Source organism: Marmota flaviventris, chromosome 2 (assembly GCF_047511675.1).
Source record: "Marmota flaviventris isolate mMarFla1 chromosome 2, mMarFla1.hap1, whole genome shotgun sequence".
Lineage (NCBI taxonomy): Eukaryota > Metazoa > Chordata > Mammalia > Rodentia > Sciuridae > Marmota > Marmota flaviventris.
Genome location: NC_092499.1, coordinates 172,369,637 through 172,387,764, shown reverse-complemented (window position 1 = coordinate 172,387,764; position 18,128 = coordinate 172,369,637).

The window sequence follows — 18,128 nt, the reverse complement described above, 5'->3', positions numbered from 1 at the left end:
ACACACACATCCTACATATATATACACATACACAGTATATATATATATATATATATATATATATATATATATACACACACATACACATACACACACATATATATTTGTAGAAAATAATTTGAAAATAATTTTCAATGCTGTTCTGCCTTGGACTCCCCAATGAACTACATGTGTATGAACTAAACTATGAGTAGCTTAACAGCTGGAGATATGTCACAGACACAAATTAACATGTGTGTATTGTAACAGAAGTGTTACAGAAGTGCTCATCAAACACCAATGAGATTCACTAGCAGGTAATGTGCTCTGTACTGAGTGATTTGGAGTGAGCTTTGACTTGTTCCTTTAAACATACTGTTTTTACTGGATGGCATTAAAAATGCAAAAATGTGATAATGGAACAATAAATGATCCTTTTTCTTTCTTTCTGCATTGTAGAATGCTGTTTGTGCACTAATTGAGGACAAAATAGTGCTTTTTTCCCCACTAAAATACCTTCTTTTTCCTCTAAAAAATGCCCCCTCCCATCTTTAACTTTTGTAGCATAAGTTGTATGTATTTCTAATAACCTCAGAAGCTGAGTTAATGTGACATCGGCAAGTCATATATTTTTCCTAACAACTTCAGGAGCTCAGTTAGTGCAACATCCCCTTTGAAAATAATGGAAACTTTGTGCTCAGCTCCTTTAGTGCCTGAAGCAAGACAGTAAATGAGACCCATGAGAATTCAGGGCTCAGGCAAAGTTCCAGATGACATCTGGCACACACCGGGGGCAGGGGGCTGTGAAGGAGGGGAGTGTTGAGCCCAGGGGCTTTGGCTACCTGTTTATGTCATGGGGGTGACCAGAGACATCTGGAGTGGAGAATGCTGAGGGGAGCAGAGACTTCTCCCTGACAAATGGGGCTCCTCATGCTCCTTTGGGTATAATCTGACTCTCACTTTGACATGAAAGAGGTAGATACTACCAACTGCTTGAAAATGTCTCCCTAACATTTTTTTTTCCAATTAAGATGGGTAAGGAGCAGGTGCTTTTCTTGGTATATAACAATTATTCTGCATGCTTGAGTATTTTGAAACGGTTTAGAAGACATTCAAAGACAGTTACATCGCCAGCGTGTGGTGGTCCATGCCCACAATCCCAGTGGCTCAGGAGACTGAAGCAGGATGATCACAAGTTCTAGCCCAGCCTCAGCAACTTAGAGAGGCCCTAAGCAATTTAGCAAGAAAGACCCTGTCTCAAAAAAAAAAAAAAGGGCTGGGGATATGATTTAGTGATTCAGCACCCCCCTGGGTTTAATCCCCAACTATCAAATAAATAAATAAACAAACAAATGTTTCAAAGGACTAATAATACCTCCTATCTATGAAGATATATTCTGTTGATGGAATTGAAAATTGGCATAGCCCTCTCAGAAGAGGATTTAGTGGTATATGTCAACACTTAATGCATACACTATGACACAGCAGTTCCAATCTAGCCCAGAGAAATAGTTACTCATGTGCCGAAAGGGCCATGTACAAGAAGAGGCATGAGTTACTACACATTGAAAACAACACAAGTGCGTGCATGAGAGAATGGGTATGTGGACCATGGTTCATTCATTCTTTCAAAAGCCTGGCAGCACATAAGAAGATTTGGAATGATTCCTACTATGGTGACATGAGAAAATAAGGCACAGGGGTAACCAGTGAGGACCTGCCCAGATTCACATCATGGTTCTGGAACTTCTTGGCTGTCAGACCTTGGGTAAGTCATGTAAGTTTTCTGTACTTTCATGTCCCCATTTACAAAATGGGAAGAACAGTTGTATGTTCCTCCTGGGATTTTAAAATGATGATTAAGTGGGTTGATACAAGTACAGCATTTTGAATTGTGACTATCTCACAAAATTTATCAGTAAAACCAGCCCTGATATATTAGTTGAAAAAAGCAAGTGGTAAAACACCAAACATTATATAAAAACTTTAAAATGAAAAATAATGTATCTATATGCACAGGCCTATACAGCCATAGAAATGGTCCAGGAGAAAACACATCTCATGCCAGGCATGGTGGTGAACCCCTATAATCCCAGCAACTCTGGAGGCTGAGACAGGAGGATCACAAGTTTGAGGCCAGTCTCAGTGATTTAGTGAGGCCGTTAGCAACTGAATGAGTCCCCATCTCAAAATAAAAAAAGGCTGGGGATGAAGCTGAGTGGTAAAATACCTCTGGGTTCAATGCCCAGTACCAAAAAATAAAAATGAAATAAAATAAAATAAACCACTTCTCATTAATAGTAGTTTATTTCTGGGAGAAGGAAGGTCTTTTGTGGAGCAAAAGGACTTGTGCTATTAATCTTACACTTCAGTGTTGTTTACTTTTTAGAGCAATAATTTTTATAAATATACTAGAAAGCAATAAAAATACATTAAAAATATACTAAAACCACAGCATTGCTGCATGTATGTGTACACACACACACACACACACACACACACACATATACCCTGTGCTGTGAGGCAAAGGCTCTGATTCTAGGCTCTCAGATTCAGAGAAGGCCAAATGTTTTATTCAAGGAATTAGAAAAATTGTGCAATTATGCAATAGTGTTTTGTATCTATTTTGACTACACAGGCAACTTCTTCGGCAACATGGAAACAAATGAATAATGTGTAGAAATAGGAAGATAGGAATGTTCTGTTCTGTTAATAACCCTCCTCTGTCACCCACCCAATGCCTTCTACTGTTAGCTCAGAGCCAATTTTATCTTGCTTTCATCAATTACCTTTTTCTAATCGCAATTATGCACTTTCCCACAATCTCCAGGCAAAGAGAGTGGAACTACTAGGATTAATTGTGCAGAATTTATTTGCATCTTTGGAGGAGGTGCTAGTTAAAAGAGAATCCAGGGCATCCAAGGAGAGGGAGAACTTCCCTTTTTGTGTAATTTGCCTCGTGTGACACTCCTGTTCCAGATTAAACTGATTCAAACGTTTTTAGGTAATAACTTCTGATGCAATTTACTTATTTTGGGGGGTACTGGGATTGAACCCAGGCGTTCTCTACCACTGAACTGCATCACAGCCCTCTTTTTATTTTATTTTTTAAATTTTGAGACAGGATCTTGCTAAATTGTCCGGGCTGGCCTTAAACTTTCAATCCTCCTGCCTTAGCCTCCTAAATTGCTGGGATTACAGGTATACACTCAGCAATTTTTTTTTATTAAAAATGAAACTTTGCAAATATGGTAACAATGCTGCTCTTCCCCTACCAAATTTTCTCTTTTACTTCCTTGCACTAGATGATCAGCCTCATATACTTGGTCTTAGACTGAGAAGCAGTGGCAACCAGCCTTTAGACCAAGTGTGTGTCTTTAGTGATCATCATTTCAAATCTCCTCATATAAATATGCATCCTTTGGGATCGGCCCAAGCAAATGGGGTAAGGGAGGACAGTTTAATAAAGGTTCTCTTTGCAAATGTGAAGATTGCAAAAAGGAAAACCAGTCTGGTAAAGAGGGAATGGGCAGGAAAGGGGCCAGAGGTACCTTCAGCTTCCTAGGGGTACCTCCCAAGCTAAAGGCTCCCTGTTGTAGACCATAAAGCTTCCCAAGGTCAGAGAGAGGTAGGGAAGGCTGGAGGGTGCATCTGAAAATACAAACCAACAAGGAACACAAAGTGTTGTTGGAGTGTTTCACAAATGTACTTATCTTTTCACATGTGCTTTTTCATTCAAGATTTTATGTTTTCCATTTATCCATGCTCAAAAATATAGCTGTGATTCCTACATCAATTTTAACTGCTCTATAGTGATCCATCAATTCACTACCCCCAGCTATGTTGCAGAGGGCAGGCTCATGGGGTACACATGACCTAACTCCTGTGTGCAAGAATCTTGCTTGGGTATGTAGGTTTGCGTTGGTATTGTGTACATAACAACTTTACTAAACATTATAAAAGTGCTCTGTACTGTGGTTTTTCCAATGTTCCCTTGCTTGGATTCAGTATAAAAGCTCCTGTTTCTGATTCTTCACTCTCACCACAAATGATATTGTCAAACTTGAAAACTGTGCCAGCCATTATAATGGCTCTGAAATCTTATCTCAATCTTATTTTAATAAGCATTTTCCTGCTGAAGAGTACTTTTTAGAGTCCTATGCCACATCATCTCTAACAGTGACCTGGAAATCACGATAAATGAATTATTATCACAAAGCCCATGTGAATGTGGCTCACGTTCAGAGTTCATAGTCGTGGCATGATGTGGCTTCCTTTGGTTCCCTCCCACCTGGAACTCTTTGTACTTTCATGAATGCCTCAGCCTGTTCTGGGTGGTTTCATGAGGGAAAGTTTGCCAATCCATTTCACAAGAAGAGAACTCACAACAGTTGGTTACCCATGTTTTCTTGTCACTTTGGAGGAATCCTGGTGAAGCACAAGTGACATACGGAATGAGCTCCAATTTTTTTTTTCTTGTGAGAAAAACAAGACATGAAACAGCAGATGTTAGAAAGTTTGAATTTAAAATTTAAAAAAGTATAAAATGCTTCTGTATCCATGGAACATTTTAGTGACAATATTCTAGGAACAAACAAAAGGGGGGGGGGTTACTTCTGGGAAGAGACAAAATTTTAGGCTTGGTGCAGAAAATAGATTATTTCCATTACAGAGCTCTCAATATTCTTTATTTTTGTTTGTTTTATCACAGTCAAACAAACAAGCCAAAGAATATGATCTGGTTAAAATTTAGTTTATGAAGCTGGACGCAGTGGTGCATGCCTGTAATCCCAGCCGCTTGGGAGGATGAGGAGGATCTCAAGTTCAAAGCCAGCCTTAGTGATTTAGCAAGGCCCTAAGCAATTTAGTGAGATCCTGTCTCAAAACAAAATATAAAAAAAAAAAAAGACTAGGGATATGGCTCAGTGGTTAAGTGCCCCTGGGTTCAATCCCAATAAGAAATAAAAAATAAAAATAAATAAAAAGGACTGAGGAAGTGGCTCAGTGGTAAGGCACCTCTGAGTTCAATTTGTGATGCCTATATATATATATATATATATATAATCATTTTTACTTGCCATAAATACCTCCTTATTCAACATAGACTAGTATAGCAGAATGTCATAAACTGAATGGCTAATGAAGAGCAAAAATTTATTTCTCATGGTTGGGACAGGGAAGTCCAGATCAAAGTACTGGCAGATCTAGTGGCAGGCAAGATCTGGCTTCTTAGTTCATGAACTTCTGTCCTCTCACTGTAAGCTCATAGGGCGGGAGGGGACAGGGAAGCTCTCTGAGGCCTGTTTTATGAAAGGTACGAATCTCATTCATGCGGTTTCCACTCTCATGTTCTTATCTCCTTCCAAAGGCCCCAATTCCTAATACCCTTGCACTGTGAATTAGATCTCAACATACGAATTTTGTGCAGACAGGAGCATTCCGTCTGCAAATACAGAGCCACGCAAAAGGGAAATTACCTCTTCAAAATTGCGAAACAGAAATGTCAACACTGACGTTTCTTTTGCACCTTGACAGATTTCCTTTCACCACAAACAATCCAAACTATTCTTCCAGTTTAAAAATCAGTAGTGGATGAAGGCCACTTGAACACCTTGGAGAAGAAGGACAAATATTATTGCAAAATTGCTTAGAAAATATTACTCCAGTCTTATGTTTTCATTTCAGGTAAGTTGTGAAATTCACTTTTCCATTTATAAAATGATAACAGAGTGATTGCACTATGTTGAAATCTGTTTTTTGTTTCAGATTCTATTGTACATTTCTTCGATATTACTGGCATATCTACCTGGGTAGACAGCAAATGCTTTGTCATCTTGGGAAGCCACATGCATGATTATTTTATCTTCTGCTGCTATCTTGAGACAACTCCCTCCATGGTGACATTAAATGTTTTCTGGTTGAGCCCTGGTACCCAAAGAAGGGATGCTTACTTTTTTGATGAGTGGAAACATCTTCCTCAGAGTAAAACAATCTAATCCCTTTCCCCATGGGCTCAAATACACAATTCTTATCTATTGAGTATTTTAATTTTACTTTTATTTATATATTTATTGGTTCTGAGGATTAAACCCAGGGTCGCTTTACCACTGAGCTACATTCCCAACCCTTTTAGTGTTTTATTTTGAGAGAGGATCTCTCTAAATTGCTGAGGCTGGCCTTGAATTTATGATCTTCCTGCATCATCCTCCTTAGTCACTGGGAATGAAAGCATGCATCACTGTGCCAGCCATGAGTATTTTTTAAAATATGTACTTTTACTTTAAAAAAAATTAATGCCTGAGGGGCTGGGGTTGTGGCTCAGCGGTAGAGCTCTCGCCTAGTACGTTCGAGGCCCTGGGTTCGATCCTCAGCACCACATAAAAATAAATAAATAAAATAAAGGTATTCTATTCAACTACAACTAAAAAATAAATATGGGCTGGGATTGTAGCTCAGTGGTGTAGCACTCGCCTAGCACGGGCCGGACCCGGGTTCGATCCTCAGCACCACATAAAAATAAAGGCATTGTGTTGTGTCCATCTACACCTAAAAAAATAAATATTAAAAAAAAATAAAAATAAAAAAAATAAATATTAAAAAAATAATGCCTGAAAAAGTTGTATTGTCTTGGGAAAAATTATATGTTGGCAGGTAGTTTTTCTGTTTTTTTTTTAAATTATATAAAAGGTATTGTTATAATAGTATATAAACTGGTTATAATTATTATTTTATGCACTTTAAAATATACTTAGATGTAATTATATAATAATTTGTAAAGTGTTTAAAATTTTGAAAACAGTTTCATATGTTATCTCCCCTCCTCCCTGTATAACAAGTTGTTTTAGACCTTCAAGGTCAATTTTAAAATCAAAACCCATTTGGCAAGCCTAATTGGCAAATTCATGCCTATAATACCAGCAACTCAGGAGGCTGAGGCATGAAGATTGCAAGTTTGAGGCTAGCCTCAGCAACTTAGCAAGGCCCCAAGCAACTCAATTAGAGCCTATCTCAAAATAAAAAATTTAAAAGGGCTGGGGATGTAGCTTGATGCTAGAGCACATCTGAGTTCAAACCCTAGTACAAACAAAAACAGAAACAAATCATGTGGTGTATTCTATTCATTCACTCCTTCTTTCTTCCAGATATTTGCTCAACAGTGTATATTGAGTGTGTGCCTTGTGCTAGGCACAGGTTAGTTGCTGAGGATGGAAAGGTGAAAACACATACTCTCCCCAATGGGATTTCACAGTATTGTAGAAGAGATAATGACATATGGATAACTAAGTGCCAAAAGTACTCAAAGGGCTGAGAGTCAGCTGCATCCAGCATAGAGATCATTTGTTAGGGAGATATTACCCCAAATTTTTCATTGCATACAACACTATTTATTTTGCTCACCATTGTCTGGGAGCTGTCTGGGTGTCAGCTGATCTAGTGTGGCTTAGCTGGAGTGACTCAACTCAGCTTCCAGTATCTTTAATCCTCCTCCTGGAACCAAAGGGGCCAGCCTGCACATGCTCTTTCCAGTCTGGTGACAAATGGGCAAGAAAAAAGACATGTCCCTTCTCTAGGCCCACACACAGAACTGACCAAAAGTAAGTAACAGGCCAAACCCAAAGTCAAATGGTCAGGAATAGACTTCATCCATTTTGAAAAAAAAGGGAAAAGAACTAAAATTTATTCATCAAATGGCACAAAAGAGTGAGGAGTAGACATCTTGGCCAATAATATGATCTATTAGAGAGGGATACAGAAGGAGAAGTTACTGGTCATAGTCCAAACAGGAGACCAAGGAAACCTGTGAGCATTTAGCTTCTACTGTCATGCATAGGTCACTATTTTTTTAATGAACTTTATTTTATTTATTTTTATATGTGGTGCTGAGGATCGAACCCAGTGCCTCACGTATGCTAGGCAAGTGCTCTGCCACGAGCCACAACCCCAGACCCATAGTTCACTAGTATTTCCCCCATTTTACCCTGGTATCTTCTCACAGATTGTCACTTCTGTGTGAAACGGGGATATGTTCTACATGTCTCCTGTGTTCCCACCAACTTTGGATCATGTATATTTATGTTTTAGTAGCTATTTTTGCTGCTGACCAAAAGACCTGACAAGAACAATTTTAGAGGAGGAAGTTTATTTTGGAGCTCATGGTTTCATGGGTCTCAGTCCATAGGCAGCCAGCTCCTCTACTCTGGGCCCAAGGTGTGGCAGAACATCGTGAAGGAAGAGTGTGGTGGAGGAAATTGGCTCAGAACATGGCACCAGGAAGGAGAGAGAGAGAGAGAGAAAGGGGGCAGGGGGAGTCTGATTGACTCCCCAAAGTCATGCCCCCAGTGACCCAGCTCCTTCAGCCACACCCTACCTACCTAAACTTACTACCCAATTAATCCCCATTAGGGGATTAATTCACCAATTAATGTAGCTCAGTGGTAAAGTACTTCTGGGTTCAAATCCCAGTACCAAAACCCGCAGAATTATTGCTTGAAACATCATGTCCATCATGTGTCAGCTAGGACTATGCCACAGCCACATCAGGCTTCCTCCAGAATCCAGGTGAGTGGAGCACCTGCCATCTTGAACATCAACCATCATCACTGCAAAAGGAAAGGCACTGTGGTCTTGTATGTAATGAAACCTTCAACCAGAAGTGGCTCATGGCTCTTTGCCCTTGAACTCATTGGCCAGCACAAGTTCTATAGTTCACTTAACAGCAAAGGAGTCAGGAAGAATAATCCTACTTTGATCCTTTGTCAGGCAGGGCCCACTGCCAGCTGCCCAAGAGTTTCCTCGTGCTGCCAGAGCCTACTTTGCTCACTCACATGGCAGAGTGCCTAGGAATTGTCATCACTCCAGAGCCCTTGATGCCAGACTAACAGGAGGTAGTACATTCAGCCCTCCAACTTGCTCCCAGAGGTCCACTGCAGATAGAAGTATCTCCTTTTCTTGGTGCTAACTCATTTGATAATGTACCTTGATTGGCTACTTTCCCTCCTTCGTCTCAATCTCCCTTGTCCCCTCCCCATTACTGGTGTTTCCGGGAATCACTTCACATATAAACTGCAGTCGTGCATTGTTTAATGATGGGGATATATTCTGAGACTACTTTGCTAATTGATCTAGTCATTGGGTGAACATCATGGAATGTCACCTGCTATAATGTCACTAACCAATATGGGATCACCATCGCTGACTGAAATGTCTGTATGCAGCACATGACTATACTTGCAGGAGCGTTCTTGTCTTAGAGTCAGCTTCTGGAGGTTTCTACTTCAAAGCAAGACCTATGTATAGGGTTGTCACTCCATGAAAGTTCAAAGTCTTTCCAGAGAGGCAGAAGAGACCTCTACTTGGATCTTCTGGGATCTTGACATGTTGCAGAAAAGAATTTAAGGACCTGTTAGGCATGTGTAGCAGAGCAAGAGATTTATTGAAAGGGAAAAGTACACACTCCAGAATGGGAGCATGTCCCATCATAGAGAGCATGAGTAGTGCTGTCTTGGGCTGCGGTTTAACATTTATAGAGGGGTCTGGACTAGAGGTGGAGTAGGGTGGGATTATGCAATTTGGCATCACTTTTCATTGTGTCTGTGAATTGCACTTGTCTATTCTAATCATGCTACATCTCATTAGCATCTTAAATCCCCACCCAGGGTGTGCATCTTACTGTTACAATGGAGCTGGTATCATCTCTCAGTCACCAAGCCTTTAAGGCATATACTCTCTATAGAATGCCATTTGGTTACCTTGCAGTTTTGTTGCTTTTGCAGCCTATCTGGCAAGCTGTGGGCAAGGACTTAAGTGAAAGGATCCAGGCTGGGTTGTCAGAAGTTGCTTGTTCTGCATTCCAGTGGTTCCTGGGTGTTTCCTTGTTAAAACTCTCTTTTCTGTGCCCCCAAATTCTTATCTCAGGATCATCCCAGGAAGACCTTAGTTAGCCATCAAATGGCCAGATGGCCATCTGGACCTCGTTTTCCATTTGGAAAGAGTTGGCCAGTCAGTCTGAGGAGGATTGTTTTTGTTTTGTTTTGTTTTTTGGTTTGTTTATTTTGTTTTGTTTTGGTACTATGGATTGAACCCAGGGGTGCTTTGCTACTGACCAGTGTCTTCAGTCTTTTTATTTTTTCTTTTGATTTTTTTTGGGGGGATTGAACCCAGAGGCACTTAACAATTGAGCCACATCCCCAGCCCCTTTTTATATTTTATTTAGAGACAGGATCTCACTAAGTTGCTTAGTACCTCGCTAAGTTGGTAAGGTGGGCTTTGAACTCACCATCATCCTGCCTCAGACTCCCAAGTTGCTGGGATTACAGGTGTGTGCCACCATGCCCAGCAACGGAGGATTTTTTTGGATAAGGTATTAAAGAAGCTGATTAGATCATCAATGTTTTAAGAGACATATGGCTGGGCATGATGGTGTGCACCTGTTATCCCAGCTACTTGGGAAGCTGAGGGAGGAGGATCATGAGTTCACAGCCAGCCTGGGTTCATAGGCAACATAGTAAGACACCTTGTCTCAAAAATCAATGAATGGTGGGGTGGAGCGGGGAATAGAATTTCATTAGATTAGACAAAGGGGAGTGAAGGGAAGGGAGAAGGATGAGTTTAGGAAAGACAGTAGAATGGATCAGACATAACTTTCTTAAGTTATAAATGAATACATGACCAGTGAAACTCCACATCATGTGCAACCACAAGAATGGGATCCTAATTAGGATGTTATACTCCATGTATACATAATATGTCAAAATACACTCTGCTGTCATGTATATCTAAAAAGAGTAAATAAAAATTTTTTAAAAATCAATGAATAAATAAATAAATAAATAACATCTTATTCTTTTTCTCTGTGTATAAAAGCAAAACAGCCAACAGTAATTTTTGGGAAATATAGAAAAATAAATAGAAAAAAATAAAGTTGCCCATTATTCTACCAGTCAAGAATATTTTCTTTGAAAGAAGAGGTACATTAGGGCCCCTTGAGTCCCCAAATTTTGTGTTTAGATTCTGGCTATGCAGAGGGATGCCAATCCCATTATTTCGTAATTGTTTTGTTGCTGTGTATGCACAGAGCTGGAAATAAACTGCTTAAACAGAGAGAGGAGGAAATGTGGCTACTGGACTTCCCTGTCACAGAACAGGAAACCTGAGCAGAAACAGGGCTGTCTTTGTCAAGAAATAGAAATTGGTTGCCAATCATAGTTTTCAAGGGCAGGATAGGACTTTGGAGAAAAAAAAATAGGAAGTTATAGAATATAATATAGAAAATTAGGAAATGAGAATCTATGGCCTCAGCATGAAGTTTATTTAGATGAATGGACTGTTTTCCTCAAACTGAGAAGAAACAAAAGGCTGACTAGCTAGGAAGATGATTATTATTATTATTATTATTATTATTATTATTATTTTGTACCAGGGATTGAACCCAGGGGTGCTTAAGTACTGAGCCACATGCCCAGCCCTTTTTATTTTTTATTTTCAGACAGGATCTCACTAGGTTGTTTAGGGCCTCACTAACTTGCTAAGGCTGGCTTTGAACTTGCAATCCTCCTTTACTCAGCCTTTCGAGCCACTAGGAGTACAGGAGTGCACCACCATGCCCAGCAAAAGATTTTTGATTATAAGGACCATCAAATGAAGCAGAAGTAGGGCCTCATGATATTTTTAAAACAACAAATTTTGGAAAGTTAGTATCCATATAAGAAATTTTAGGCCAGGTAGAAATACTGTACGAAGCAGGGTGTAGTGATACATGCCTGTGATCCCAACAATTAATATTTAATATAGGCAGACCACAAGTTCAAGGCCAGCTTCAGCAACTTAGCAAGATTCCTGTCTCAAAATAAAAAACAAAAAGGGCTGGGGATATAGCTCAATGGTATAGCACCCCTGGGTTCAATCCCCAGTATAGAAAGAAAGAAAGAAAAGCTATAAGGCAACTCCAGGAAGTTAACAGGGAAAATGATACATCCATGATAACAGCCCTGAAATAATAACTTGGGTTCAAGGCCTTTCCTTAGGAAACGATCCAAGGATGTACAAGTGAGGAAGTACAGAAGGGGAGACAGGGAGAGAGAGAAAAGCTTCTAAGTGCAGTTCTTGTTCTAAGCACCTAGGCTAGTAGAGACCCACAGAGAAACTGAGTGTGCCCCACTTTAAAATCTCATCAGAGCACTGGTGGCCCAAGGCATTTATCCACCACAACTTGTCCCCTTGGCTGATGCTCCTCCATCCTTTACATTAGCACCTCCATCCTTACAGGGCATTGTGCACAGCTGTCTGAGCTAGTGGCATTGCTGGGAGCTATCGAATATAGCTGCAATGAGCTGGGGGATGGGGTGGGGGTAGGGGGATGGCCCAGGCGATAGGAGTGAGGCTTCAATATTTTCTATCTCAGAACTTTGTTTCTCTGTGAGTTGTCTTTCCCCCACTTCTTCCCTAAATACATGAAGTCTCTGAGAATACTTAGCAGATCTACTTGGTATACTTAGTTATGGTTTATATACATATGCATTTTTGTGTGTGTATACATTTATATACATATGTATATCTGTACATATACATAGATGGAATTTGTTCATACAATTATCAAGTTGGGGCCAGGTAGAAATACCAGAAAAAGAAAGAGCCCATGGTATTGTTCCAGTCCCAATCTGAAGGTCTGAAACAAGGAGAACTAAGGGTGAAATTCTGAGTCCAAGTTCAAGTTCAAAAACAAAAGGAGACTGATGTCTCAGTTCAAAGACAGTCAGGCAGAGAAAAAGAATTCCTTCTAGCTGGGCCCACACCTGTAATTCCAGTGGTTTGGGAGGTTGAGACAGGAGGATCGAGAGTTTGAAGCCAGTCTCAGCAATGGCGAGGCACTAAGCAACTCAGTGAGACCCGGTCTCTAAATAAAATACAAAAAAAGGGCTGGGGAGGTGGTTCAGTGGTTGAGTGCCCTTGAGCTTAATCCCAACCAAAAAAAGAAAGAAAGAGAGAGAGAGAGAAAATTCCTTCTTACTCAGTCATTGGTTCTATTCAGGTCTCCAAAGCCTTCTATGAGGTCTACCTACATTGCAGAGAACAATCTGCTTTACCCAGTCTACACATTCAAATGTTAATCTTATCAGAAATACCCTCATAGACATACCCCAATAATGTTTAACCAAATATCTGGGCACACCGAGGTCTGGTCAAGTTGACACATTAGACTGACCATCACATATACCATTTTATCACAATGTCTGCCATAGAGCAGGCACCCAGAAATATTTGTGAAATAAAATCTCACAACTATTTTTTTATTCTTTCTTGCCACTTTTTTTCACAATAATATTTTGATGCTGGCATTGCTTTCATCATTTTATAGTCGAAGACAATGAGACTCAAAGACTAGCCTGTCCAGAATCATGCAGCTAGTAAGTTGCCTCTAGAGTTGTTTTCCTTTGATCATCCCAGCCTTAAAATCACTAGCAACCATAGCAAACATTTCTGGAATGGGGCCCCGTGCAAACAATGTAATCTAGAAAGCCATATGATCTATTATGTCTTTAAGGATATGGGATGTAGAGAGAGAAAACTTTGTCATAAAAAGATGATAATGAAGGCTGGGGTTGTGGCTCCCTGGTAGAGCACTTGCCTGGCAGGTGTGAGGCACTGGGTTCAATTCTCAGCACCACATATAAATAAATAAATTAAAGGTTTACCAACCATTAAATATATATATATATTAAAAAGATGATATTGAGCTGGGTGTGGTGGCACATACCTGTAATCCCAGCAACTTGGGTGCCTGGGGCAGGAGGATTGCAAGTTCAAGGCCAATCTGGGCAATTTATGGAGATCCTGTCTCAAAATAAAATAAATAGGACTGGGAACATAACTCAGAGGTACAGGGCTGGCTTAGCATCATGTGCAATAACCCTGGGTTCAAAACACAATATAGGATTATGCCCAAAATTATTCATTCCCAAAATATTATTCAGTACCTACTATATGTAAAGCAAAGTGATAGGACAGAAGGATACTAGGACAATTGAAATCTAGGCTGTGCCCTTGAGATGCTCCCAGAGATGGTCTGGTTGAATTCTGAATTCTGATCAACTTTGTGACTTGTGTTGACCAACAGAATGAGCAGAAGCAACATTGTGCTAGTTCTGAAGTCTGCTACTTCTCATCATCTCCCTCTATTAATACTCCTGCCACTAAGTCAAGAAGTCTGGGTTAGACTACAAATAATGAGAGACTATGTAAAAGGAAAAAAGCTTGATTTACAGCCAACAACTAACTTCAAGTTCCCAGACAGGAGGAAGGGACTATCTGAGGCCCTCCAGTTCCTCATCAGACTGTGGGATGAATGCAATCACATGAATGACCCGAGGCAAGACTTACAGAAAAAGTATTGAATTTAACCCAGCCCCAGTTGCAGAATCATGAGGACACAAAATGATTGTTAGGTTGTTTTTTGTTTGTTTGTTTTATACTGGGGATTGAATCCAAAGGCACTCAACCACATCCCCAGTCTCTTTTTCTTTCTTTTTTTTTTTTTTTTGAGATAGGGTCTTGCTAAATTGTTGGCACTGGCTTTGAACTCGCAGTCTTCCTGCCTCAGCCTCACAAGCCCCTGAAATTACAGGCGTGTATGCCACCACACCTGGCTGGTTGTTTGTTTAAATCATGAAATTTAAGATGGTTTATTTTCCTTTTTTGTACTGGGGCTTGAACCCAGGGACACTTGATCTTTTTATTTTTTCTTCTGAGACACGGTCTCACTAAATCGCTTAGGACCTCGATACTTTGCTGAGGTTGGTCTTGAATTTGGGAACCTCTTGCCTCCCAAATTGCTGGAATTATAGGTGTGGGCAACTGTGCTCAGTCAGATGGTTAATGAAGAAATAGGTAACTGATACAGTGGGGATGATTAATGTAATATCCAGAACAACTGCCAATGATGTCCATTCTCCCTAATCTGCAAATATGTTATATTACATGATAAGACTTTGCAGAAGAAATTAGAGGTATTTAAAATGGGTAGAGTATCCTGCATTACCCGGGTGGTCCAAATTTAATCATGTGATCTCTGATAAGCAGAGAATTTTTCTCTAGTTGGCAGAAGAAAAAGTCAAATTTCAAGTGTAAGAAAGATTTGACCAGCTTTTTCTGCAGAAGACCAAACAGGAAGTATGAGAATTAATACAGGAAACCTCCAGCATCAAAGAATGACCTTGGGTAAAGACACTGAGATCTGGAGGAATTAATTTGGGTAACAACCCGCAGGAGTGGAAGGGAATCCCTTCCTAGAGCTAACAGAAAGGGATGCAGCCCTGCCAACACCTTGATTGCAGCTTCACGAGACCTTAATCAGACAATCCATTTGAGCCACGTTGTATTTGAACTCTGATCCACAGAACTGTGAGATAATCAATGGTTGTTGCTTCAAGCCACTAATTTTGGGGTCATTTGTTAGGGCAACAATTGAAAACCTATACCCTGACCTGTAAACTGACCAGTGCAAAGCAATGGGAGTAGCATTACCTTTAAGAAATTTTGCAAGCATTGGGCAGAAGAGGGAATGGCCAATTCTACTGAGGAAGTAGGAGAGGGTTTCCCAGAAGAGGCGTGTCTTGGATCAGATAGATCCCTCCAGAAGCAAATCGTTGTTTAAAGCAATGGGCCCAGGAAACAGCAATTGGGCAGTGAGAACATGAGACATAGAAAGGAAAGAAGTCAATAAAAGTGAATTATCAAACAAATTATAATTTGCAGGCAACTGGAGCATAATCCTTCTGGAGAATTCCAGGAAACTGAAGATTGTGCCTCTCAGAGTCACCATATTAAGGGAACTGGGCCCAAGGAAATTTATACACCAACTTCCATCATTGGCTAAGAGCCTCTCTTGGAGACACTAATGCCCTGGCACTCCCGCCTGCTGTGTGTGTATGCAGAACAGGTTCCAACCTTTGCAGAAGGCTCTCAGATGAAGAGTGGTTGCTGCTGTCAGTTGGAAGTCTGGCAGGTGTGCACTGAACAGGTGAGGCCAAAAGGATATGGGTGGGGCACCTGAAGCATTTACTTCAAGGGTCAGGATGAACCAGGCAAAGATCAGAAAAGGTGTTCCAGGTAGAGGGAAATAGGTATGTGCACAGATATGCACAAACACACAAAGGCTGTTGTGAAATGGTCAGTGGATTCATCTGAAGTCCCATGAGGTTTGAATCCTGCTCCCATTGCCTCGCTTGCTTGGTCCCATTGGGCAAGTTACTTCACTGCTCTGAGCCTTATCTATATGATAAGAATTATAGATAGGAAGTACCTACTTGGCTGGGTGGTTACAAGGATTAAATTAGACAATGTTTTAAAAGAGTGTGGTGCCTGGTCAGTCCCTGGTAATGATAAATAGACGTGTTGTGCCACATGTGGGTAAGCTGTGGTTAGTTGACAGTGCTGACACTTACAGTGCATGGCAGGACATGAGACCCATGAGGTGTAAAGACAGAAAGGTGGGTAGCACATTATGAGTTAGTTGCTTTTGTAGTCTGTATTTTTATTTTTTTAAATTTTTATTATTATTACTGGGGGGGGGGGGCAGTTAACAGGGATTGAACTCAGGGGCAATTGGCCACTGAGCCACATCCCCAACCTTATTTTGTATTTTATTTAAACAGGGTCTCACTAGGTTGCTTAGCATCTAGCTTTTGCTGAGGCTGGCTTTGAACTCATGATCCTCTTCCTGCCTCAGCCTCCCAAGCTGCTGGGATTACAGGTATGCACCATGCCTGGCTTGTAGTCTGTTTTTAAATGTGGTCTTGGGGCCAGACCTGGTGCACATGCCTGTAATTCCAGCAACTTGGGGAGGCTAAGGCAAGAAGATCACAAGTTCAAAGCCAGCCTTAGCAAATTAGTGAGGCCCTAAGCAACTTAGTGAGACCCTGTCTCAAAATAAAAAATAAAAAGGGCTGAGGATGGAGCTTGGTGATTAAGGACCCTTGGGTTAAGTCCCCAATACGGAAAAAAAAAAAATGTGTTTGGGTGTAGAGAACATGTACAAGATGCTGATTCAATTTCCATCACTGAAAAATTAATTTAAGAATCATTCCTATGTACACCATCTTCTGACTGAAATTGACCTTTTCCTTCAGTTAAATATGAGAACAAGCCACCATGATAATAATAGGAATTGTGACTTTGTCACTAATTAAAAAAAGTAAAAAAAAGCTTCAGATATTTCCAAATTGTATCTGTCTTGAAATATTATTTATATTCACCACTACTTTGGGCTGGGGGGTAGCTCCATGGTAGAGTGCTTCCCCAATATGAGCAACCCCTGGGTTCAATCCTCAACATTGCAAAAAGAACAATAAAAGCTATAATATATTCATCACTACTTTAAAATTATGTGATTTTTATGATTTTGAGTTAACAAAGATGCATATTTATGACTGTACCAGACATTTTTTTAAAAATTATTTTGATAAATATGCTTCAACATAAATGTTTTCCTATGTATTTTATTTTATGAATTTAAAAGCATTATTCTAAGAAGGGGGTCCATAAACTTTACAAGACCATCAAAAGTGTCTGTACAAGAAAAAGGGTAACTGATATTTCCTTGCCTCTGTTGAAAGTGGGTGTATTCTAGGGCTCATGATCTGTCTGGCAGCATCTACCCACTATCTAATAATATGTTCCTACAACTAGGGGCTTTCAGCAGAGAAATCACCACATGAGATTTGCATGCTAGTGATGTACACCCAGAATCCTTCCTCTACTCCACCCACCCTCTCAGCAGTGTTGGCTCATGCAGGCCCTGAGCCTCTGTGTGCATGGGTTGGGCTTCCTTGGAGACAGATTTCACCATCTGTGGGGGAGTACCTGTGTGGGTGGGAAAAGTCCTTAAGATTTTCTGAAAGTATTCTTGCTACCCCCCAGCTGCTTTCCTCTCTCTTCTTAAACATTGAGAAAACAAAACTATCCATACACAGTGTGCTCTAGACCAGGAGCTCAAGAGAATACAATGGTAGTCATGGCTCTTTATGGAGAAACAGATTGGAGCAGCTCTTCTCTTCAGAAGTGATTATATCCAAGGCAAAACTTTTGGCCATGAATATCAATTTCAGTGTTTAAAAAAAAGGGAGGAATGTCACAGTCAAAATCATGAGGCTGAG